At 44.5% G+C, this 24,204-nt stretch overlaps 1 protein-coding gene across 2 annotated transcripts in view; it reads left to right on the plus strand.

Moving 5' to 3' along the window:
• Window positions 1–24,204, plus strand: part of LMX1B (LIM homeobox transcription factor 1 beta) — a 177,836-nt gene that overhangs the window by 72,691 nt on the left and 80,941 nt on the right. The gene's annotated exons all lie outside the window — the stretch shown is intronic.

The raw sequence follows: 24,204 nt of genomic DNA on the forward strand, positions 1-24,204 counted from the left end.
CAAGGCTGAATGAGGGGCATCCTGGAAAAGCTGGATTGGAAAAGCTCAAGATTGGAGTCTAAAGAACTAGATTCTGTTCATTCCTTCACTTCTCTGAGCCTCAGTTTCCTCATTCACCTTAATTGAATAAGCAATTATTTAAGGATCTATTATGGACCAGGCACTAGGGGATATCAAGAGATAAGCAAAAATAGTTTCTGCCCTCAGGAAGCTTACATTCCAGGAGAGAAAACAACACAGACACAGATAATAAAACAAAGAAATTTGGTGGGAAGCACTAGAACTAGGGAGATCAGGGAAGGACTCTTTTGGGAGATAGCTCTTGAGCTGAGCTTTGAGTGGATGCTGGGATTCCAAGAGGCATATTTGAAGGGGAAGGACATTTACAAAATGAGGAGGGCAGAACAAGATGAACTCTAAAATCCCTTCCATCTCTAGATCATGTTGTGTCTATACTGATAAAATCACAGATCCTTCAAGGATTAATACTTACTAATGCTATTAAGTATATACCAGATCTACAGCAAGGACAAGTGGATTTGGGGTAAGAGGACATAGATCAAATTCCAGCCCTGATACTTACTAAATAAGTCCTTTTTCTTCTCTGTGTGTTAAACTAGGTCATCTCTGAGCTCCCTTCCAGTTCCAAATCTGATGACCTCTGACCTGAGCTAGCTGCTTGATAAATGTTTGTAGAATGGAATCAAAGTCAGTAACATAACCTCTTTTCCACCAAACTTAAGACTAGGCCTCCTTTCCACTTCTCCCTGAAGGTGTCACCCACTCAGAAAGGGCCAGCTCCCGCTATCCATGGTCCCTAATACTGTACCTCTCCCCTCACTCTAAACAACACTGATGTGAACTCAGGGCTAAGGTCATGCTTGGGAAGTACAGTCCTCAGGAAACTGAGGAAGCTGGAGCCTTCCTTTTCTCCTCATTAGGGATACTCAGTTTTCAGTTCCAGGATTCTCTAGAGGAGAATGGCTGGCAGATTAGCAGATGGCCATGGGGGCTAATAGCAGAGCTAGGAGCTGGCCATGGGGCCCACTGAACTCAGCTTGCCCCTTTGTACATTGGAGGTAATGCAACTGGGAAAGTGAGACCTAAACCAAGGAGTCATCTCCTATTGTTTCCCCTGCCAAAGAGGAATAATTATATGATGATGATGGTAGTGACAATAGTTTACTCTGCTATGGCATTTTACTGTTTTCAAAACACTTTCCCCTCAGAAGCCCTAGGAGTACAAACTTTATTATTCCCATTTGACAGATGAGAAATCTGAGGCATATAGTGATTTATACATTTTATAGTTTTTATACACAACTAATAATAATAGCAATTGATATTTATAGCACTTCCAAGTTTATAAAGCTCTTTACATATTAACTCATTTATTCCTCAAAGTAGTCTTTTAAGGTATTAATTAGTGTAAGAGGCAACCCAGTAGAGTGGAAATAATACTGGCTCTGAAGTTTGAGGACTTGGGGTTCAAATCCTTCCTCAGATACTACCTTTGTGATCTTATGCCCTGGGCCATACTCTCTTTTTCTACAAAATGATGGGGTTGAATTAGATGGCCTCTGGGACCCCTCCCACCTCTATATACAGCTATGATTTTAAGTTAAATTGACCTTCATGACAACCCTGTAGAATATTTAACAGATTAGAAAATTGAGACTCAGAGAGACAATGAGATTTGTCCATGGTCACACAGCTAGCTATCAGAAGTGGGATTTGAACTTGAGTCTTCCCTGTCTTTAGGTCCAGGACTCTGTACTTACCTGTTTGCCCCAGACAGTCTCTTTGGTGTCCATGGTATTGGCATGGGTGTAATGAAATGAAAAGGCATTATTAAATACTCTCCATGAGAGGCAGTGTGTTGTAACGGATAAAGGGCTGGCCTTGGAGCCAGGTAGACTGGCTTCTCAAGCCCTGCCTCTGATACATGTGGGCTGTGACCTTGGACAAGTCACTTAGGTGACTGTCTAAGACTATAAATTGCAGGGAAGGTGCCAACTTGCATAGGTAAAAGAATTTCCTCATCCAGGAAAGTCCCTGTATCAGTGAAACTCCAGTCCCCATCTCTATCCTTTTTTTGTATTATCTCAATACAGCAAAGTGGGTACTATAGGTATTAGTAGCCCCATTTTGAAACTGGAGAAACTGAGAGTCAATGAGGTAAAATCTTCCTAGAAGAAACGGGAAAATATCAACTCCATGATTTGAGCCTGTCTCCTCACTGCAAGTCCTCTACAGTGTGACACTCTGGGACTCTGGGTGTGGGCATCCCCCTTCTTTTCTGTAACACAGTCAAAGCAACTCAGAGAATAGGGAAGTCAGCCTTCTCACTTGTGGTATTGGCTTCATGAGGTATTCATTTTCATTTTTCAGCACATTGCGAAATTCATATTACACAGTAATGACTTCCTTACTGTACTGAATGTAAAAAAAAAAAAAAATCCTGGGAAAGAAGAAAAATGAGCCTTCGTGGCCTGCAGGCTGTGTCTGTAACAATATGGGAACAGATTGTTGATTCGGAGGAATATTTTGTAGGCTTGCGTGGCCCAGCTCTGCCCTATTGGAGGCTAATGGCTGTGAACATTAGCAAATCAAGACGATGAGTTACAAGCTCATTAATAAGGCCTGAGGCTTGGCTCCCTCACCCTTCTCTGCCAGGCCATGGAAGACTGGTCCTTCTCACCTCACCCCCACCCCAATCCCTACTCCATACCTAAGAACACTGGCTATCCTTATTGGTTATCCTCCTGGATGTGGAAGTGACCAGCTTTCGATTTTAATTTTTTAATTTGTCATATGGATCTGCCCGCCCCCAGTGTGTACATTGAAAACTCTCCATGCTCAAGTGAAAAAGGACTTGGTCTTCATGAGTTTCTGTGGTTTAAAAAAATCTGTCACTTGGTAAACGTAAGATTTAGACCTGGGAGGGTTCAATCTCCTCATTGCGTCATGGAATTAGAGCTGGAAAGAACCTTAAGAGTTCAATCTCTCCTCATATTATTGTATTATATATTATGTTATATTTATTTATCATCTTTCTTTTCTGTATCTATTCTCTCTCTGTCTGTCTCTCTTTGTCTCTCTCTGTCTCTGTCTTTCCATCTCTGTCTCTCTGTCTCTTTCTCTCTGTCTCTCTGTCTCTCTGTCTGTCTGTCTGTCTGTCTCTCTCTCTCTCTCTCTTTCTCTCGATGAAGGTGAGTCTCCTTATCTTGTCCAGACTGGAACAGCAGTCTTGGGTCCAATACCACTATTGGTGATCATGGATGCTTTGAACCCTAGGTGAGTTCACTGGCCTTCCCATTGCAATCTGCTGCACCCCTCTCTCCTATTTCTCAGGGCTCACCATATGATGCCAGACGGTGCAGATCCAAGATCAACCTTAGTCCTCCTGAAGCTCAGAACTCCCAAGCTCCACCTATCCACCAGCCTCAACCTCCCCAGTAGCAAGGATTATAGGTGTGTGCCTCTGTGCCTAGGTAACCACCTCACTTTACAGAGGAAGAAACTAAAGCTCAAGGAGGTTAGGTGATTTGCCTAGGCCACACAGGTGGTAAGTGACAGGGATAAGAATGAACCTTTTACTCCAAATCCAATGTTCTTTCTACCATATGACATTCACTTTCAGGATAATAGTGTAGAAACTGATGAAACTGAACCTTGGCAAGGGGAAGTGACTTGGATTCAAATGCCCAGCCTCTAAATCCACCACTTTCATATTAATAACGAACCTTCAGCACTTAAGTTGATACTAAGACCCTAGAGAACCCCAGAGCCACACCCTGAAGACCTTTGCAGCTTGTTACAACCACTTAGACCTGGGACTTCTATGGGAGAGCCGTGGAGATCCCAATGGCCACCTCTGTGTACAATGAAGCATCTGCGAAGGCCTTTGTAAAGAGGAGGAGGAGGAGAAGAAGGAAGAGGACGATTATGATGAGGAGGAGAGTATTCCAATACTCCAAAAATTCCTGATTTCATTGGTGTGGGTCTCTTGTTCCCATCTCCTGCCAACATGTATTCTAATCATAGAGATACCTTGGTTAGGAGATCATCTTTCTGTGTTATTTTGGCCAAAAAAGGGAAAAAACTTCCCCACCCACCACCATAGCCACCCTTCACTTGATAGTCCCATGTAGTAAAGCCACTTCTTGTCTGGAGGATCCATTCTATCACTGGACTCATTCTCACAGCTGTTAGAGTTTGGGAGAGATGCAGAGCGTAGGAGAGAGAGAGTATTGGACTTGGAGTCAGGAAACCAGGTACAAATCCTGTCCCAGATGTTTATTAGCTGTGTAATCATGGGCAAGACATTGAATTTCTCAGAAGCTTCCCTTTCTTCACCTTTAAAATAGGGGTGATCATACCTCCCAGGGTTAGTGTGAGGAGAGCCCTTAGTACTTCCAGTACTGTACAAATGAGAGTTTTCCTGGATAAGGCTTTCTAGAGCTTATTTCTAGAGCCCGGGATCTGCTCAGTGCCTCAGTGAGCACTTGGGGAGGGCTTCAGTAGAGAACTGAGTAGTAAGTTTAAAACAAAACAGAACGGAACAAAACAACAACAGACTTTCATTTTCCAAAAGATTCCATAATGAAGGCAGTGCCTTATGCATCACACCCTCCTGGGTGGGTACCCTTCTAGAAGGTCTTGTGCCCTACACTGACTTGAGCTTTTTATTCAGGACAACATTTATGTATAGAGCCCTGTACTCAATGTTGGAGGGGATAGGAAGTGTGAAAATCACTGAGATCCTGCCTTCATGGAACTTACAGTCTAACAGGAGAATAAAAGAGAATAACAGGAGAGTACAAGGTGATTACAATACTCTACTGCTTTAGACAGATATAAAACCAAGGGCTACGTGAAGGTCATTATCTGTTTGGGAAATGGAGGAGTTGGTATTTCCATTGGACCTTAAAAGATGGGTGGAAATTCTATTGGATAAGACAGGGAGGAAGAACATTCCAAGGATAGGAAGGATGCAGGAATAAAAGGCAAGGAGTAGGAAAATCCAGTTTGTTTGTTTAGGGAACAGAGAGTTCAGCTTACTTGGAACATAGAATGGGTGGAGGGAAGGAATAGGAGATAATTCTGGAGAAGTAGGGTTCCAAGTTGTGGAGAGCCTTGACTACCAGGAAAAAGATTGAATATTACTGGAGAGAAAGAGAGAGAAAGAGAGAAGAGAGAGAGAGAGAGAGAGAGAGAGAGAGAGAGAGAGAGAGAGAGAGAGAATACTGGTGAAGGAAGTCTCATTTTACAGATGAGGAAGCTAAATCTGAGAGAGTGACTTGCCCAGGGTCACCCAGCTAGTAAGTGTCTGAGGCAGGATTTGAATTCTGGTTTTTATAACTCCAATATACTACCTAGTATAGGGAACAACTAAAAGATTTTGAAGAAAAAGTGACATGACCCATTTGTACATTAAAAAGCTTATTTATGTTAGGGACAGGGGAAGAGGGTAGAGAAGAGGCAAGGAGTTGAGAATGGACACCACAGGCAGTTTTAGAACAGACCAGTCATGCAAATGGTAGCCCATGGGCCCCTGACCCACTCCATGCCCCTGCCTCTTATATTGTTTCCCTGAAAAAGTAGAGTTCTTTGAACCTCTGATGTAACACAGGCCTCCAGTCCCATCCTTCCACCAAACTACATATTCTCTTATTCTCCCCTTGTCCAGGACTCTGGTCTGAAAATGACAGCCAGGAATCAGAAAGGCCCAGCATCTGTGGCCCAGGGTAACCGGGGCAGACACAAGGGGCATCAGCAAAGTAGGCCAATAAAAGTCACAACAAACCAGGTAACAAGTCAGTGGCAGAGACATTTGGTCTGAAATTTGAGTAGACCAAGGATATGGCCAAGGAATCCGCTAGACAGTCAGACACAGCAGGGTGTCTGGCAGCAGGGCTCTCTGAAGCAGGTGGTCACAGCACCAAGAACAGAGTTCCTTGGGAACCTTAGCTCCAGTAGTTGCCTTGAGGGTTTCAGCTGTCTTTATGATGAACATTGTTCAAGCCTGTTCTGCCTAACCTGTGTCTCTCTCTTCCCATAACTTCATTAATAACTGTGGGGAAAGGAGTGATCATAGGAGAATAGGATTTAGAGTGCAAAAAGAATCTTAGGGATCATCTAGTAGTAGTCCAGTTATGTTGCTTTATAGGTGAAGAAACTGAAGTCTAGGGAGGTTAAGCTGAAGGTCTCACAAGTAGTATGGGCATCTAGGTAGCTCAGTGGATAGAGTACTCGCCCTGGAAGCAGAAAGACTTATCTTCATGAGTTCAAATCCTGACTCGGACACTTACTAGCTTCGTGACCCTGGGCAAATCATTTAATCCTGTTTGCCTCAGTTTCCTCATCTGTAAAATGAGCTGGAGAAGAAAATGGCAAACCACTCCAGTATCTTTGCCAAGAAAACCCCAAACAGGGTCATGAAGAGTCAGACACAGCTGAAAAATGAGTGACCAATAACTCACAAGTAGTAAATAATTGGCAGTATTCAAACTCAATTACCGGTGATCAATTCAGGGCTCTTCTCAAAATATCACATAGGTCCCAGCACATCAGAGTGTGGCCACAGATCCACATGTCAGAACTGCGCAAGGAGTGGGGGACACTTACTACCTCAATAAAAGGGTGGAACTTTAAGAGTCAGATTGCATCAAACAAACATTTCTCTAATATTTGTTGTAGCCAGGCTCCTTTCTGATCTCTGGACAGATCTCTCTGGCTTAAAACCCTCAGAATCATCCCCAGTTTCCCACTCTCATATCTTAACCTCTTGTTCTTAGAGTTTCCAAGAAACCACAGTTGCTGAGACCTGGCCTCTGGTTTGCCCTCTCTCTGGCATCCCAATTTATATTTTCATCCCCCAGAGCTGAAGCATTTCCTTGGGCTCAGAGATTGCTTTAATCACTAGCCAATGTCAGAGCCCTGTCGGCGATCTGACAATCAGCCTGTCTATATCTCAGGGATATCTGCCAGTTTCTAACTAGGTCTACTTACTGCTTGTATCAGAAGGCAGAGTAAAGCTAAAGAGTCAACAGGACCATCCAGTCTAACTCAGGTGGGTCATAGGAAGAGGAAGTATAGGATCAAATGGAGCTTTATCCCATGCATTCTCATTAGCATTCTCTCTGTCTCTGTCTCTCTCTGTCTCTCTCTTTGTCTCTGTCTGTCTCTGTCTGTCTGTCTCTCTATCTGTCTCTTTGTCTCTGTCTTTGTCTCTGTGTGTGTGTGTGTGTGTGTGTGTGTGTGTGTGTGTGTGTGTGTCTGTGTCTCTCTCATTTGAGCAGGGATTCTAACATTCCTTAACCCTCCTAACTCTCAGGACCCAGTTCTTAGCCACTGTCAAGTGCAACCCTGGGAAGGCTGGACTCCACCATGCCCCTCGCCTGAACTCTGGTTAAAGCACTTAGCCAGCAGAGTCAGCTAAAACTTGGGGTGGATGACCCCGTGGGCTGCAGAAGCCAGGAGGAGAGGTGCATCATCGGGAGAGCCCAGAGTGTTTTGTTTTAATCACTGCTGAGCCACTGGTGTTGGCCTCCCTAGGGGACTGGTGTGGAGGGGGAGGCCCTTTCCAAACATCAAGGAAGACCCAAGTCAGCAGCCAAGGGGAAAGGGGGCAGAAATGGGGGAGGATTCTGGACAGAGAAAATTAATTATGCCAGGCAGAGGAGGAGAGGAAGGCCTTTGGCTGGGGCTGTTGACACATCGTTTCTCACTGCCTGCCCCTCTGTTGGAGGCAGGGTTTCCCTATTCACTGCCCTTCTTCAGAACCTTGGTGTCCCCCATTATAGACAGGGCTCTGCTGGGGGCTCGGTGCATGCTAGTCACATAATCAGCCACCGCGTGGCCTGGGTACCATGGAAGCTCTTATCGCAACCCCAATTCTGCCGCATTTCAGAGCACTCTCCCGTGCTGGGGAAAGTGCTAGCTATACCTATTTTAAACACCAGTGTAATGCTTTATAGCCCATAGAGGGATAATTACAAAGTACAGACTTAGAGATTCTACAGCACAGCTTCCCCGGGGCGCAGTTAGGGAAACAGTATGTGTCATGTAGCCAATTTAGATAATGATTCTGATAAAGATAAACGGAATTGTTTATTATAAGTAATTGGGGCTGGAAAGGCCCAAATGACATAGATGAGGGTAGTAGTTGGGGCACCTGGCAAATAGGCAGAGCAGGGGTCTCTGGGTGCCAGACCAAGGGTGGGGTTGCACTGTGGAAGCCTTCTTTCTCTCTTTATGAGACTTAGATGGGTACCTGGGCAGGTGCCTCTGAAGAGTAGTGGAGGTTGGGCTGATGGGTCATGAGGCCTGGCAACAGGATAGCTGGGGCCATAAATAAATAATGGGGTTTCCTGTTTAGTCAGCTGAGCCGCTGGAACCCAGGAAAGGGGGAGAAGACTACAGGGAGAAGAGGGTAGAGACAACCCCCAGACCACTATTTTCAAAGGATGTCAGTCAGTGAAGCCTCAGAACCACCTTCTTCCCTACCTCCAACTCGCCCCCCCCACCCCGCCCCGACCCCAACATGGCCTAGGCAGCAGGGAAAGGGTCTTGTCTGCCCAGGCTAGCCAGGACTTGTACCACAACTCACTCCACCACTCCTTCACATAGTGTCTTATCTGGCCTAGTAGTGTGTGACAGTGTGAGCATTAGACCCAGGAAGCCTCAATCTATCATGATATGAAATGAAGCCCTAATTATCATGGAATTGCCACCTTCAGCTGGAGCAGGCCTCCTAGGGGGTCTCTGTGGGCAATTCAACCTCCCAAAGCTTCTGCTACATGGGAAGAGATGCCCAGCCTAATCCAGCCCAATGTGGGCAAATTGAGGGATTCTATCTGACTGTCCCTGGAAACCATCCTGGCACAGGACACAGGGAAAGCTAGGAGGCTCAGAGGGGCCACTCAGGTAACTACAAAGTAGGACTTGGGGCTCAGATTCCTTGGGTTATCCTCGTAGCTACAACAGGCCTTGCATCCATGTAATCTCAGGTTGATTTCTCTGTCTGCAGTGACAGAATGTTCCATATACTGTCATGCTGTCAGATAAAGTCGTGATATCTGGGGTTTTTGCTTTTCTTTTTCCTTTGTTTCAAGGGACAGTTCAGCAGGTTTAGCTGTGTGTGCATGTGGAATGAGGAAGGGTTATATATCCAGAAATGACAGCCCTGTAAAAATAAAAACATCAATAAATGGATTAAAAAAAGATTGTCCCCTTTCTTCCCCATCTCTTCTCCCCTGAGTCCTCCTCTCTCTATTTCCTCTACTATTATCCCTTCTCTTCCCCTCCCTTCTCTTTTCCCTAGTCTGTGAAGGGAAGGAGATCTCTCTAAAGCTATTTTGTCTTTTGTGAAGTTTAAATAAAAGGGAATCATTTTGTTTCATAGCTGGGACCAGAAGCTTCCATACTAAGGAATGCTGTACTTAGAACACTTTCTTCATATCTCTCTGTCTCTCTGTCTCTATCTCTCTCTGTCTCTGTCTGTCTCTCTCTCTCACTCTCACTCTCGCTCCCTCCTTCCTCTCTGCCTCTCCCTTTCTTCCCCTCCAATCCAATAGGCTTCCTAACAGAATAATCTCTTATAGGATCATTCATTCATACATTCATTCAACTAACATTTATTATATACCTACTGATTACAGTACATTATGTTTGCTATGGGAAATATCAAACCTTAGAGAAGACATAACCTCTGCTCATGTGGAGTTTATAATCTAGTGAGGGCATAAGACACTGACACAGATAACTATAACACACAATGTTCTATGATAAATGAATTTGAAAGGTAATGAAGGGAGGATTGAAGGAAGATGTTATTATTTGGGGGAGGGAAAGTGGTTTCCTGGAAGATATGACATTTGAGTTGGTCTTTAGAGTATGAAGAGGAATCCAACAGGCAAAAATAGGGCAGGAGGACATTCCAGTCATCTCGAACAATAAGCAACAGCACCCGGAGGAAGAACAGAGGCTGTGCTCCATGTGGGGCAGAGAGGTTGGCTCCAGATTGGCTAGTAGATGGAAGCCCTGGGGAAAGTAATATGAGATAAGCTTGGAAAGGTAATGGGGCACCAGGTTTTGGGGATCTTTGAATGCTAGGCAGGGTAGGTTGAATTTAACACGGTAGGTGATTAGAAGCTCCTGTAGGGTTTTGACCCGCAGATTGACATGGCAAGATCTACGTGAAAGAAAGATTATTCTGACACCAAATAAAGAATTAATTAGAGTGCTGGGGAGTGGAATTGGGACATCTGTTAGAAGGTGAAATCATAGGACGCAGAGCTGAAAGCCAATTTAGCATTTTTTTTCATAGATGAGGAAACTGAGACTCAGAGAGGGCAAATGACTGACCTGCCTAGTATGACAGAAAAAAGCATTGACTCTGGGATCAGAGGACCGGAGTTTAAATCCTACCTTTGAAGGTGACTACTTGTGTGACCTTGGGCAAGTCACAGAACTTTTCTGGGCTTCAGTTTCATCTGTAAATAGGTCCTCTGAGGTCCTTTCCAGCTGACCCTATTATGACTCACCCCAAGGTCAAGTAACAGAGCTAATGAACCCTGGTCTTCTGTTTACTACAAAGGAAGGAAAGAGCTCAGAGAAGCAAAGGTATAGCAAAAGGTTAGAACTCACAAGAGAAGGGGAGAAAGAGGAGGAATGTATGAGTAAGGAGGACTCTGGGAAGGAGGGAGAGGGAGAAGGAGAAGGGGAGAGAGAAGGGAGAACTCTGAGAAGGATGGATGGTGAGAGCTCAGGGAAGGAAAGGGGAAGCTGATGAGAGAGAACGAGGAGATTTGGGGGGAGGGAAGGAAGGGGAGAGTCCTGTGGTGTTCCTCTGAATCCATCTGAACTCCCCTATTGAGGGGCTGGCCTTTGGCTGCCTCAAGGAGCAAGAAAAAAAAATTCCTCTTTCTGGTGGGTATTTTCTCCAGTCCCTCCCCCTTCCTTATCGGGCTTATCTGCTCAGTAGAAAGGGTTAGGCAGAATCCGGGTGGGAAGCAGGCATTTCAAAGGCTGCTTATCAGTTGCAGGATTTCTCTCCCCCCCCCCCCCCACATTTGTTTGGGGTTTGATAACCCAACACCTGGTGCAAGGATTTCCTATTCCCCCCCCCCACTCCTTTTTTCTTTTTCTTTTTTGCTTGTTAAGACATGGGGGAGACAGGATTCAGATCAGAGCAGGTTGCAAAGGAGCCATTCCCTTCAACCACCTTTCTAGAGGCTGCCCTTATTCCTTCTGTAGTCCCTTCTGGATAGGAGGGGAAGGCTAGGGGCTCCCCATACAAGCCTCAACTCAGCCGGCCTCTGGGTGGGCCTTGGTCTCCCCTACAGTGGGGACCCAACAGGAAACTGGGCTTTCTCCAAGCACCTTTCCCATCCCTCATCTGCGCCTGCCCCAGGGTTGGTGCCACCCAGGTTGTACCCGTTACTGTCTGTTGTAATATCCTGGGCCAAATAAAGGGGGTGGGAGGAAGCGGGGTGGGGATACAGAGTTTGAAGCAAAAATCTGTGGAATCCTTGAACGAAGACCATCCCCCAAGTCCGGAATGTATTCCCTCCTAGTCTTTCCCTACTGAAATCTTCCTCTTCCATCACAGTCTAGAGTATACTGGTGCTTCCTCCTCCATGAAGCCTTCCTGGACACAATAGAGTGCGGAGATAAGACAACTAGATTCAGAACTCAAAAGACCTTGGTTCATATTCTGACTCTGACACTTATATGACCCTGAGCAAGTCTTTTTTCCCCCTTTCTGAGCAGCAGTTTACTCATTTGGGAAATGAAGGTGTTAACCTGTACTGTCTCATAAGTCCATGCTAGCTTGAATGTTTGATTATTTTAAGTCACTTCTTTCCAGGGCTCAGTTCCTTATCTCTGGAAAGAAAACTTTGGACTAGGTGCTCTTCAGGGTCACTTACACGTTCTAGGACCCTTTTGATGCTATGACTTTCCAGCTGAAAATGATCTGTCCATCCTCAAATTCCCCATCCTTCTGCCTAGAGTTCTTTTTAGTCTCCCATTTTAGTGCATATTACTGTATTGGGCCTAGTACATGTTTGTGGGACTGAATGGAGGGTCACTGCTGGTTCTGTATTACACTTGCCTCTATTTCAGCTCAACAAACATTCATTAAGTCCCTAAATCCTTATCCCTGTGATCATCACTGAGGCTGGAGAAATTCAGCACCAATATACTCCTATTCCTTGCCATACACCTGCACCTCCCCCTAGGATGCTTAAGAACATGCACAATGTGCCTGCAACTCAACCTCCCCTGCAAAGTGTTCCCCAGCTTTTCTTCTCATCCTAGCCAAATGGCTTGGGGATTCAGAGACCTGTGAACTGGAAGGAGAGAGGGCATGGGGGAGAGGGCGGTCCTTTGTCCTGAGTTAATGATAATAGTAGCTCCCATTTCTATAGTTATTGAAAGTTTAAAAAGAACTTCTCTCATGATAAGTTTGTGACTCAGGTAGTTCAAGGATTATTCTGCCCATGTTGCAGATAAAGACATGGAGGTTCAGAGAGGTCAAATGACTTGCCCAAGGTCACATAGCTAGAATGTATCTGAGACAAGATTGTTAATACAGGCATCCTGTCTAAGTCCAGCATAGGATGCACTCCACAACCCTGGCCATCTAATAACTCAATTTGACATAACACTTCGAGGTTTATAAAGTACTTTCCAGAAATTCATAGCTATACCCTCATGTTTTCAAGGTGCACTGGGAACATAGCAGTACCTGTTTAATAAATGATTTTCTTTTACTCACTCATTCTTTCATTCAGTCACTTACTCACAGAGATAACACCGAACCTTGGAGTCAAGAAGATGTAAGTTCAACTTTAGCCTCAGACAGTTGTAGCAGTGTGACCTTGAGCAAGTCACTTAATTTCTGTCTACCTCAGTCTTCCAATCTGTAAAATGATGATAATAATAATAACATCTACTTTCCAGGGTTGTTGTAAAGATCAAGTGATACTATATTTGAAAATTCTTTGCATACTTTAAAGTGTTTTAGAAAATGCTAGCTAGCTATTACTCCTAATCTCAGAGAGTCAAATAGACACTACAGCCCCATGAGGGCAGATGAGTGGGATGGGATGGGAAGAATGAGTGGATCTGCTAGGATATAAGTTCTAGGATCTGCAAAAGAAGAATTCATGTCTTATTTGTCTTTGTATCTCTGAAAAATAGCAGTGGACCCAGTAATAATAATAAAAGCTGAGATTATATAAAATGTCTTAAATACAACATTTTACTTGAACCCTAGAACAGCTCTCTAGGGTAAGCACTACTGGTATTACTTTCCCCTTTTTACTGATGGGAAAACTAAGGATGAATGAAATTAAATGACCTGTCTATAGACATAGTAAGTATCCAAGGTAGAATCTGAATCCAGGTCTTACTGACTTTAAGTCTAGTACTCTGACTACTACCTACATAATAAGCTTTATTTTGCTCCATGAATGAATAAATAAATAGGTAAGTAGGTGAATGGGTGGATAGATAAATGGATAAGTGGGTATATGAGTGAGTAGGTGGTTGGAAAGATAGATAGATGGATAAATGGTTTTATAGATTGATGGAAAGATAAGAAAATGGGTGGGGAATGGGTGGATGGCTAGGTGAATGGATAAGTGGGTGGATTAGGTAGATAAATCAGTAGGTGTGTGGCCTATTCTGCCTTGGTTCTGGCTTAACACTGAGTGTCTCCTCCTTAGTTCTTGCCTTCCTGTAAGGTAACAAAAGCATATTGAGGGGACAGGATTGCTCTGGGGAAATGTGTGTGGGGTGATAAGTGAGTTCAGAGATGCTGTGCTCTCACTCAAAGAGCAAATTTTGACTTCCTGCTCCATGTCTAGAAGGACATGTAGCTCCTCTACCTGGAAGAGGGATTTAAATGCCAGCCAGCCCTGATGGTAGCTTCAAGGTCAGCGCAGAGAAAACTTGAGCCTAAAGGAAAGGAGAAATGAAGAGGAAAGAGGGAAGGAAGGGAGGTAGGGGGGAAATAGAGGAAGAAAGAGGAGACAGACAAAAGAAGAGGAAAAAAGAAGAAGAGAAACAGAAAAAGAGGAAAAGAGAATGAGGGGAAGAGAAAAGGAAAGAAGAGAAAGAGAAGAGGAGGTTAGAAGGAGATGTGGAGAAAAGAAAACTAAGAAAAAGGAAAAGGAAGAGGAGAAAAGAAAAAGAGGCTAGAAGATGTAGAGAAGAGAAAAAGATGAAAAAAGAAGAGAAAGAGGAGGTTAGCAGATGTAGAGATGAGAAAAAGAGGGGAAAAAAGCAGAGTAAGTGGAGAAGAAAGAAAAGGAGGAAGAAGAGTCTGGTTCCTTCAGGACTGGCCATAGCCTGTTCTGAAGCCCCCAAATGCTGGATATTCTAGGAGATGGGGAGAAGGTCTGGTCTCCCTGGTGTCAAAGATAGAGGCTCAGTCTGCTGCCACTAAGCTCCAGACTGCACAGAGAAGTTGGTCCAAGGATGTCAACCTGGACTCTTGTTCCAGGAGCCAGCAGGTCCCTCTGAGGTCTCCTCATCTGTGACTGCAGCCAGTTAGCTTCAGCTCAGCCTGAACCCAGCTCCTAGGGAAAGTGGGCATGGCTCCTAACCTATACAGAAAGAAAGTAGTACTCATATATTCCTGGAGCCCTGGCCTCCCTGGATGGTCCTCAATGGGGATGGGAGATGAATACTTTCCTTGGGGATGGCAGGATGCCTCATTATGCTACAAAGAACCATCATGGACTTGGATAGACACGGCCTGAGTCAGAAAACTTGGATTCTAATCCTGGCTCTGCCACTAACTTCTTCTGTAACCTCAAACAAGTCTCATCCCCTCTCTAGATCTCTGTAAAATGAGGGACCAGACTCAATGATTTCTAGGTCCCCTTCTAGCTCTAATATTCTGTGATCCAAGGTCCCTTCCAGCTCAAATGACAGTCTATAATCTAATATCAATTGTTCTAACATTTTACATTCTAAGGCCCCTAAGTCTGGCCAAGGTTTGGGAGGAGGTAGTGAGTGAGGATTGGGAACACATCAGAGATTTCCCTTGTCTGTGGTCAAGAATCAGACATCCTGATGGGCAAGCAAGTGCTACCCCTTGGCAACTCCCAAAGGACAGCTGGAGGCCACTGCCATAGCAGAAATGCACACTGGAAATGAAAATTTCTTATCCTGGATTCTCTGTGGTGTAAAGGAGTGAGCACTGGACTAGGGATCCACAGCATAATATCTGTCCTGGGACTTGCAGGGAGAGAAGAATATTATATGGAAATGGATGATGGTTGGAGAAACCATGTTGAGTTTGGAAGGATAGCTAATGGTTCAATTTAGCTAGAATTGAGAGTACAGGAAGGGAAGCAGTGTGAAACAAGGCTGGAAAGGTTAGTTGGTGCCAAGGGTTTTAAGTGCCAGCAAACCTTCAGTGGACATTACTTAAACGTTTACTGTGTCCAAGCCTGAACTCTACCACTGTGCTAGCTGTGTGAGCTTCAGCAAATCACTTCAGTGTTTTGAGCCTCAGTTTCCTCATCTGTAAAATGAGGATGATAAATTCTTGCATACTCTACCTCTGAGGGTTGAGACGGTGAGAAAATGTGCTTTGTAAACTTTAAAGTTTTATGGAAATGTGACCGATTATTATTAATAATTCACAAGATGGCTTTTCGTTGCCATCATCTTGTGGTTTGGAGGATGGGGAGGAGGGAGTAATGGCCCCCTAGGGGAGACTGAAAAGAGAAAGGAAAGTATTGACTGTGATCAACCAGCTGTAGTGAAAAGAGCACTGGACCTGGAATCGGGAATGTGGATTGAATTCCCAGTTCTGCTACTTTCTAGCTGAGTGACCCTGGTTAAGTCATTGGCTCTCTCTAAATCTCAGTTTCCCTCTCTGGACAACATATGTCCTTTCAGTACCTACCTCACTGAACTGTTGTGAGGAATGTGCTTTGAAACTTGAAGGTGTTATGGAAATATGGGATTTTGATCTCACTAGTAGCAATATTATTATTATCTAGGTTTGGCTCAGCACTGATGAGTAGCAGCTCTGGGGTGGGGGATGGAGGGATGTCGTGTAGCTTCCCAGAGTGAGGGAGGGCCAGGGCAAAACAAAGGGAGACTGGGAGAGAGAGAAAGGAACCAGCCTCTCTCTTGTGTACCTTCACAAGCCATTCCACCGTACCACTCAATTCATTTCAACAATGTATTTAATACTTAGTATGTATTTAAATGTGTATTTAATGCTTAGTATGTGCCAGACATTGTATCTGGTGCTACAGTTACAAAGACACTGATAAAAGGAATCCCTACCCTGAAGGTGTTTGTGGTATGTGAGAAGAGATGCTACTTGCATATGCACTGATAAATAATCATAGGAGGTAGAATGTGATAAGGGGCAAAAAAAAAAATCCAGTCTAGATGCTTTGGGAAAATAATTGAAAAGGAAGAGCACTCTCAGCTGTAGTTGTCAGGGAAGACTTCATGGAAGAGACAGTGTCTTAGCTAAGTCCTCAAAGAGCAGAAAGATTTCAGCAGGCAAAAATGGGATTATATGTGTGCATGTATATATATGTGTGTGTATACATATATATCACAGCTTTTCATCATGAGTATCAAATTAGGTAACAGATATAAAGCACAATAGAAATGTGGTTTGTTTTTTATCATTATCCACCCCTGCCCATACACACACAACCTTGGGATCCTACTATTTAGTTCTTGATGGAAATATATATGTGTGTTCATATATATATACATATACACACATATATATTTGCTCTCTCCCACCTCCCCACATGCACAAGGACTATATCCTGTCAAGATATAGATATATTATATATAGAGAAATATGTATATGTAAACATACACATACACATACAGCACATACATATATATGTGTATATGTGTTCTATGCCAAGAGATAGATCTATCTAGCTATCTCTTGGCATAAGATATAGGCCTAGAGCACGTAGGAAGATGGCAGAAAGCAGGACACGGTATGAAGTAGTGAGTGAACCTGTTTAGCTAGAATTCTATTTCTTGAAGTCAAGAAGTGTTAGACAATGCTGGGAAGTATGTGGGAGGGGGGTTAAGGAGGCCCTTGAATGCCAGAGTAAGGAGTTTTTATTTCATCCTAAAGGGATCCCCTAAAGTCCTCTCGGGTTCCCAGAATATCATTGAAGGACCTCTGTTCTCTGACTTCTTCAGAGATCACCTAGCTCAGCCTCTCATTTGTCAGAAGAAGCTAGGTGCTAGAGAGAGGAAATGACTTAAGTTATCGACAACTAGGATCTGAACACAAGTCATCTGGCCCAGAATCCATTGCTTTTGTGGTCATGAATAGTTAATCAGTCAACAAACATTTATTAAACACCTGCTACGTGCCAAACACTGTACTAAAAGCTGGGTAGGGCAGTGGACTAAGAGTCAGGAAGATATAGACAATTTTCTAGCTCTGCGTCTCCAGGCAAATCACTTTAACCACTACTTTGGGGCTCAGTTTTCTCATCTGCAAAATGAAGGTGTTGGATATAATGACCTCAAGTTCTCTCTGAGCTCTAGTCCTATGACCCCAAGCTACCTCAGGTTCTTCTTACTTTACCTCCTCCCAAAAGAAATCTTGCTTAGCCCAGAGATGTTCAGAGCCACACTCCAGAGCTGGAAGTAGCTAAGGTGGCACTCATGGGGGTATATGCTCTTATTTTGTAAGGAGTCCAGAAATTGCTTATGTCTTTCTCCCTTCCCTCAACTCCAGCAGAAGTCAGATGATGAGGCCAGTTAGGGAAGAGGGGGGAACCACAAATGATTCCATTAAGAATAAACTTGGGGGGCACTCCTCAAATCCACCAATGAAAATCAAACTCCCAAAACAGGTGCATCAGCCAGGACCAGATGTCCACAAAGTCAGCCTCATCCCCTAGGGTTCCCAGGGCAGTCAGCCAGGCTGCCCCTCCTGACCCACAACCCCTCCCTTCTTCTCTCCCTCCTTTCCTTGGCTCACACCCTGCTAGGCTGCCAGCTCTCCCTGGTCAAAATTCCAATCTCCTGATTCGATTTGGGATCTACTAATTAGATATAATTCATTATCTGTAAAAATGAGATCAGAAATCAAGAGCTGCTCTTCAGAATAAGGTGATCTCTCCCCTCATCCATCATGGCTTTAAGTAACCAATTTAAAGTCAGGCGGATGCATACAACAGCATTATTGCCTTGTCATAACTAGTTAGGGGAGAAGGCCCTGGAATGAGCTGCATTATAAATGGTTTTTATCACATTAGTTTGTAGTCATTTGTCAGCCACTTTGCTTAAGATAAATGCTCAACAAATAACCCAATTAGGAAGCCAACACCTTGGAAATCATTTGCATTAATTGTGAACCACACCAGAATTGGGGAAGAATGGGGAGGACCCAAATGAGATTGGGAACTCTTCATTTTCCTGAGGGAACTATAAACCTATTATTAGCTTGAGGAAACAGCACCCAGTGTTAGGGGATGGTTTGGCTGAGAGAAAAGAGACCCCCTGAGCCTTGGGTTCCTGGTTGTATGGTAATGGAAGAAAACCATTAGAGTAGAGTTAGAGAACCTGGGTTTGAATAATAATCCCCCTTCTGCCATTTACTAGCTGTGTGAAGCTGGCAAGGCAAGGCAATGAGCCTTTATTAAGCGTTTACTATGTGCCAGGTACTGTCCTCAATGCTTGGGCAGTCACTCTGCCTTTCTGGGCCTCAGTTATTTTGCCTGTCCATGGATGAACCCAGCAAGCATTCACTAAGTGATTCCTATGCGCCAGCAAGCACCAGAAAATGCTGCAATCCCTGCCTTCAAGGAGCATACCTCCCATTGGAGGGAAACATTTACACAGAGAAGTAAATACAAAAATCTGCATAAATGAAAACAAAGCCTTGGGGAAGGGAGGGCACAATAATTAGGTAAATCAGAGGTGGTACCTGAGCTGAGCCTTGGACGACTGCAAAAGGTGAGGATGCGGAGAGAACATGTTCCACTTAAAGATGGCAACCTGAGCTGCCTGGCACATGAGCTGGAGATGGAATGTTGAATGTCTTGGGCAAAGACGGTCAGTAGTCTGATTTGACTAGACTGTAGAAGACATGAAGCTATTTCCAGCTCCCATGCGAACCCATGGACTGGACCCATGCCCACACTCACTGAGGGCTTTCTTCAGGAGATGACAGAGGAGGAGAAAAAGAGAGAGAGAGAGAGCCAGAAGGCTGGTTGGGCTTGATTGTGCAGAGGGAACTTCAGGCTATAAGCTTCAGAAGTAAGGATAGCGGTTTATCCGAGTTGAATTAAATAGTGAAGAGTATAAAATTTAAAAATCATCTTTATTGAAGGTCTGTATGTAAAATGTCTTCTCTTTTAGAATCACTCTATGAGGTAAGAAATTCAAGAATTATTATCCTTATTATAGAGGTGAGGAAACTAAGGCTGAGAACTAATAAAATGGGACATTTTAATAGAATTGTAAAGGTTGCAAAGTGCTTTTCCCCCCACAACCACCATGTGGATAGTGAAAGTATTATTATCACCTCCATTTCATGGGTGAGAAAACTGAGGTCCAAAGAGAAGTGACCCTGTCCAAGGTCACACAGTCAGTAATTGCCAGAGGACTGACCTATAGACTGGGTTTGATTCCCCATTCTGAGCATTTACTTGTGGGAACTTAGGAAAGTTCTATTTTTCTGAACCTCAGTTTCCTCCTCAGTAAAATGGAACTGATAGCAATTGTATCTATCTCACAGGTTTTCATCAGGAGAATCAAATTAAGTAACAGAGGTAAAACACAATAGAAATGTGGTTTGTTTTTATTTTTATCCGCTAACCCATGCATAGACACTCCTTGGGTCCTTGGGATTTAAATCTGGAAGCAAGCATAGACACCACTTAGTCCCAATCTTTTAAAGATGAAGAAACTAATCTCAGAGAAGGGAAGTGAGTTAAGGATTCAGGAGCAGTAAAAAGTAACTTAATAAATTTTTGTGAATTGATGAAGGAGGAGAGGTAGAATTTGAACCCAGGTTCTCAAACTCCAAATCCATTCCCCTTTCCATGACACCATGTGCTACTCGGGGTCCATGGCCTATTGTCCATGGCTAGGTTCAGTAATGGTAGAGTTGTTCCCAGATTATGCTAAGAAGGAGGTCTAATGATGGGCTGGGGCTCCCCCTTTCTTCCAAGGGAATGGGATGAGTATCTATGGTAGTGTATTTGGGGCTGGGGGTCAGATAAGGTGTGTTCCCTCTATGTTATTTCCACTGGGCAACTAAATGGCACAGTTGAACTTGGATTCAGGAAGACCTGAGTGCAAATCACATCTCAGACACTTCCTGCTGGGCAAGTTACTTCATCTCTTTCTGCTTCAGTTTCCTCAAGTATAAAAAGGGGATAATAATAGCATCTCCCTCGCAGACAAGATAATATTTATAAAAATGCTTTGTAAATCTTAACAGCTATATGAATACTAGCTTTTGTAATTACCATCTTTTCCTCAAAGGAGCTTGTCAAGATCTCCAGAAAAGGAATCAAGACAGGCCTTGTGGGAAGGGCCTTGGGACCCTCAGAGCCTTGCCTGGGCACAGATGGTACAGGGAGATCCAGGAGTGATATAGATGAAGGGGAGCCTCATGGTGGGGAGAGATATGACTTGTCTAGAAGAGAGATGAGGAAGAGGCAGTAAATAACCCCTGTGTGAAGCCATAAGTCTTGAAACGGAAAAAGTATTGATTGGATCCAGCACTGGAGACCCCATGTTCAAATGTCTACTAGGATACTTCTAACCTATTTGATTTTGGATGAGTCACTTAAAATGAGGTTAAACTTATCCAGCTCTAAATCTCATGAAGCTATGACGCCCCAAGAGTCTCAGGAAGTTTGGAAGGTTGTCCAGGTCTGTTCTGGAACCTCTGAGTCTATCCAAAAAAGAATCCCTTTCTCACCTCCTCACTATCCCCAAAGGGAGAGTTCTTCCCCCCCTTTCTGGTTCTTCCTCTCCTTCCTGGAGATAGCCCAGGAAAGGAAAGGGGGAGGGAGGGGAACTGCCTGACTCCCCAGCCTTCTATTGCTCTGCCTGAGGGAATTGGGGACCTGCCTTTCTTCTTGTTCTTTTCAACAAAGATGAAATGAGAATTTCATGCCTTCTATCAGAGAGGGCAGGTCAGGGAGGCCCAGCTCCCCAGCCGGGCAGATTGGACTGACCACTGAAAAGCCTGCCTGGCCCGGCCACACTGCCCTGTGGGCTCGGCCTCATTCCAGCGAGGTCACCTAATAGCCATGGTGTCTCTAACTCCCACAGTTCCCAGGGCCTAGTGAAGACCATCTCCACCTTTCCCAATTCAAATCCATTTCCCCCTGAACTCAGCTAGTAAGTTAGCACCACATTCTCTGGGATCTTAGCCAAAAATGTGCTGACTTTGACAGTCCGGACACTCCTGAGATTGTGTAAGCTCCCTGGGGCTGGTGTAGTAGAAATAATAGTTATTATCATATTCATTTTCTAGAACTTTAATTTCTTTACCAACAAAAAACCCCAACTTACTTCACTAAAGAGGATATAGGAGTATTATTCCCATTTTGCAGATGATGAAACTGCAACTCAGAGACTGGATAGTGAGTATTAAAGGCCAGAATCAGACCCAGGACTCCTGACTCTGAGACTAACCCACTTTCTACTACATCTGCTTTGGCCCAAAGTAGATATCATGGTGTCAGGAGTAGATGTCACGAGTGTGAACCCTCTGTGGCGTGTATATTACTAATGCACTTTAAAGTTTGGAAATGGATTCCTCATAACATACCTGTGAGTAGGTAGTCTGATTGTTATTGTTGATATAGTTAAGGGCTCTTTCTTAGGATCATGGATTAGGAGCTAATAGAGACTTTAGAGGTCATCTCACCCAATCCCTTTACTACATATTAGAAAACTGAGACTGAGGGTTAAATGGCTTGTCCAAGGTCACACAGGTATCAAAGGTCAGGACCAGGGATTTGAATTTATTTTGTTAGTCTAGACACGAAGGGACCATGTCACCTCCCTGTGATTAGTGTCATAACATTGATGAAGAGAAACCTTTCTCTAGTTCTTTAAAATCCCAGATCATCAGACTCTGAAGTCAACATTCCTCTCATTGTACCACACCACACAGCGCATCTCTCACCATCTCATTTAATTCACTTCAACATTTATTAATGACCAAACTGTACCAAATTTATTATTTACTAAGTGAACTGTGAAAGGTTATTAGGTTACCAAGCCAAAAAAAAAATATCCAAGTTCCCGACCTCAAGGAGATTATGTTTTGTAAGGATGGGCAAAGGAGAGATCAAAGTATTCTCTGAATACTTGAGAATAGAAAAAGTGCTAACACCTGGGGGAAATCAGGGGGTGCTCTTCTGCATCCTAGGCGAGATAATGGATAGCTTGTAGGAATTAGAATTTGGAAGTTGTTGTTTAGTCACGTCTGACTCCTTGTGACCTCATGTATCCTATCACACCAGGCCCTGTTGTCCTCCATACTGTCCAAGGGATTTTCTTGGCAAACATACTGGAGTGCTTTGCCATTTCCTTCTCCGGTGGATCATTTTTCTTTAGAATATTTTACTATGACCTGTCCATCTTGGATAACCCTGTGTGAAATAGCTCAGAGTTTCATTGAGTTACACAGGCTTCTCTGCCAAGACAAGGCAGTGATCCAGGAGGAGTGGAATCTGGATGAGCTGAGTTCAAATACTGCCTCAAACACACCATAGCTACTCCATCTTCACCCCCCAGGGCAAGTCTGTTTGCCTCAGTTTCCTCACCTGTAAAATGTAAATAATAACAGTACTTACCTCCCAGGATTGTTGTGAGGGTCAAATAGCACTTTGCAAATGTTAAAAGTGCCAAAAAAGTCTAGTTATTCTTAAAGGAAGTAGTAGCTGAGAAGAGCCATGAAGAAAGAAAAGAATTATAGAAGGCAGAGATGAATGAGGAGGGAGCGCATTCCAGGCATAGGGGAAGGTTTGTGGGGATACAAAGAGGTGGGAAATGGTATATTGAGTACCATGCAGGTCACCAGCAGGACAGAGTGCTCTCCCGGCAGCTATTGTAGACAACCCTGTGACCATGTGGCCTCTCTGAGAGGCTTTAAGCCACCATATTACTAAGTCCGTTCTTTTTCCTCTGAGGCTGATGGATGCTTTCAGTTTGAGGATGAGTGTTCCAGATCTTTAGTGGGATTTTTTTGACACAAAGAATTCCCTGTGAGGGAACTCCTTCCACCAGTGCAGATCTGTGACAATTCCATGTCTGATGAAGGGTTGCAAAGAACTCAGTGTCCTGGGCTTAGCACAGGCCCCAGCACATAGGAAGCTCTTCACTGCTTCTTGATTTGCTGACTTCAACAACTTGCAAGTGATTCTGAGGAGGAGTGAGGGAGTCATACCACCAGTGTGTGTCCAGATCACCCCCTCAAACCCAGGCCTTTCTGATTCTGTGGCCAGCTCTTTTATTTGTTAGACCACACTGTCCCTTTTTTTGAGAAAAGGGTTGGAGGCAACGCCAGGAAGGATTTGCCAGTGGGTTGTGGTGCGGCTCAGTGTTTGGTGGTCCCCTCCCCAGGATCAGGCAGGGAAATGGGGGAGGAGAGGACCTGGGGGTTATGAGTAATGACAGTCCAAGGTCCTTGTTTCTTTATTGGTCGATCAAGCTCTGTTTAATTGTAATGGCCCTCCCAGGAGCTATCCACAGAGGAGAAAGAGGAGGAAGAAAAAGACAGGGACGTAAGAGGTAGTGGAAGAGGAGATGAGGCCCTACCCCCATAGGCACTTCTGCAAGCCAGCTCCCCCCTGCCTTGTGCCACCGGGCTGCGTTGGCTGGCCTGGGGCTGGGCGCCTGTGGCCTAGCATTCAGCAGACACCTGGGGACTGGGCTGGTGGGAGGGAGGCAGGAGGGCGGCCACTGTGGTTCAGCCCAATAGAAGGTGACAGGCCATGCGGAGCTTTGGGAGATGTGACAGGCAGCGGCTGGTCCTCTGACACCTGGCCAGCTCCCCTGGGAGCCTAGGGGAGAGGAGGGAGGGAGGAGTGGGAACAGTGGCCGACCTTTACCCTCCAGCTCCAGGCAGGGCCCGGGGCAGCAGTCGTCCCTGCTGCCTCTGGTCTGTGCCCCTAAAGCACACTCGAAGCATCATCATTC

This window comes from Notamacropus eugenii, chromosome 1, assembly GCF_028372415.1.
Source record: "Notamacropus eugenii isolate mMacEug1 chromosome 1, mMacEug1.pri_v2, whole genome shotgun sequence".
In the NCBI taxonomy this organism is placed as follows: domain Eukaryota; kingdom Metazoa; phylum Chordata; class Mammalia; order Diprotodontia; family Macropodidae; genus Notamacropus; species Notamacropus eugenii.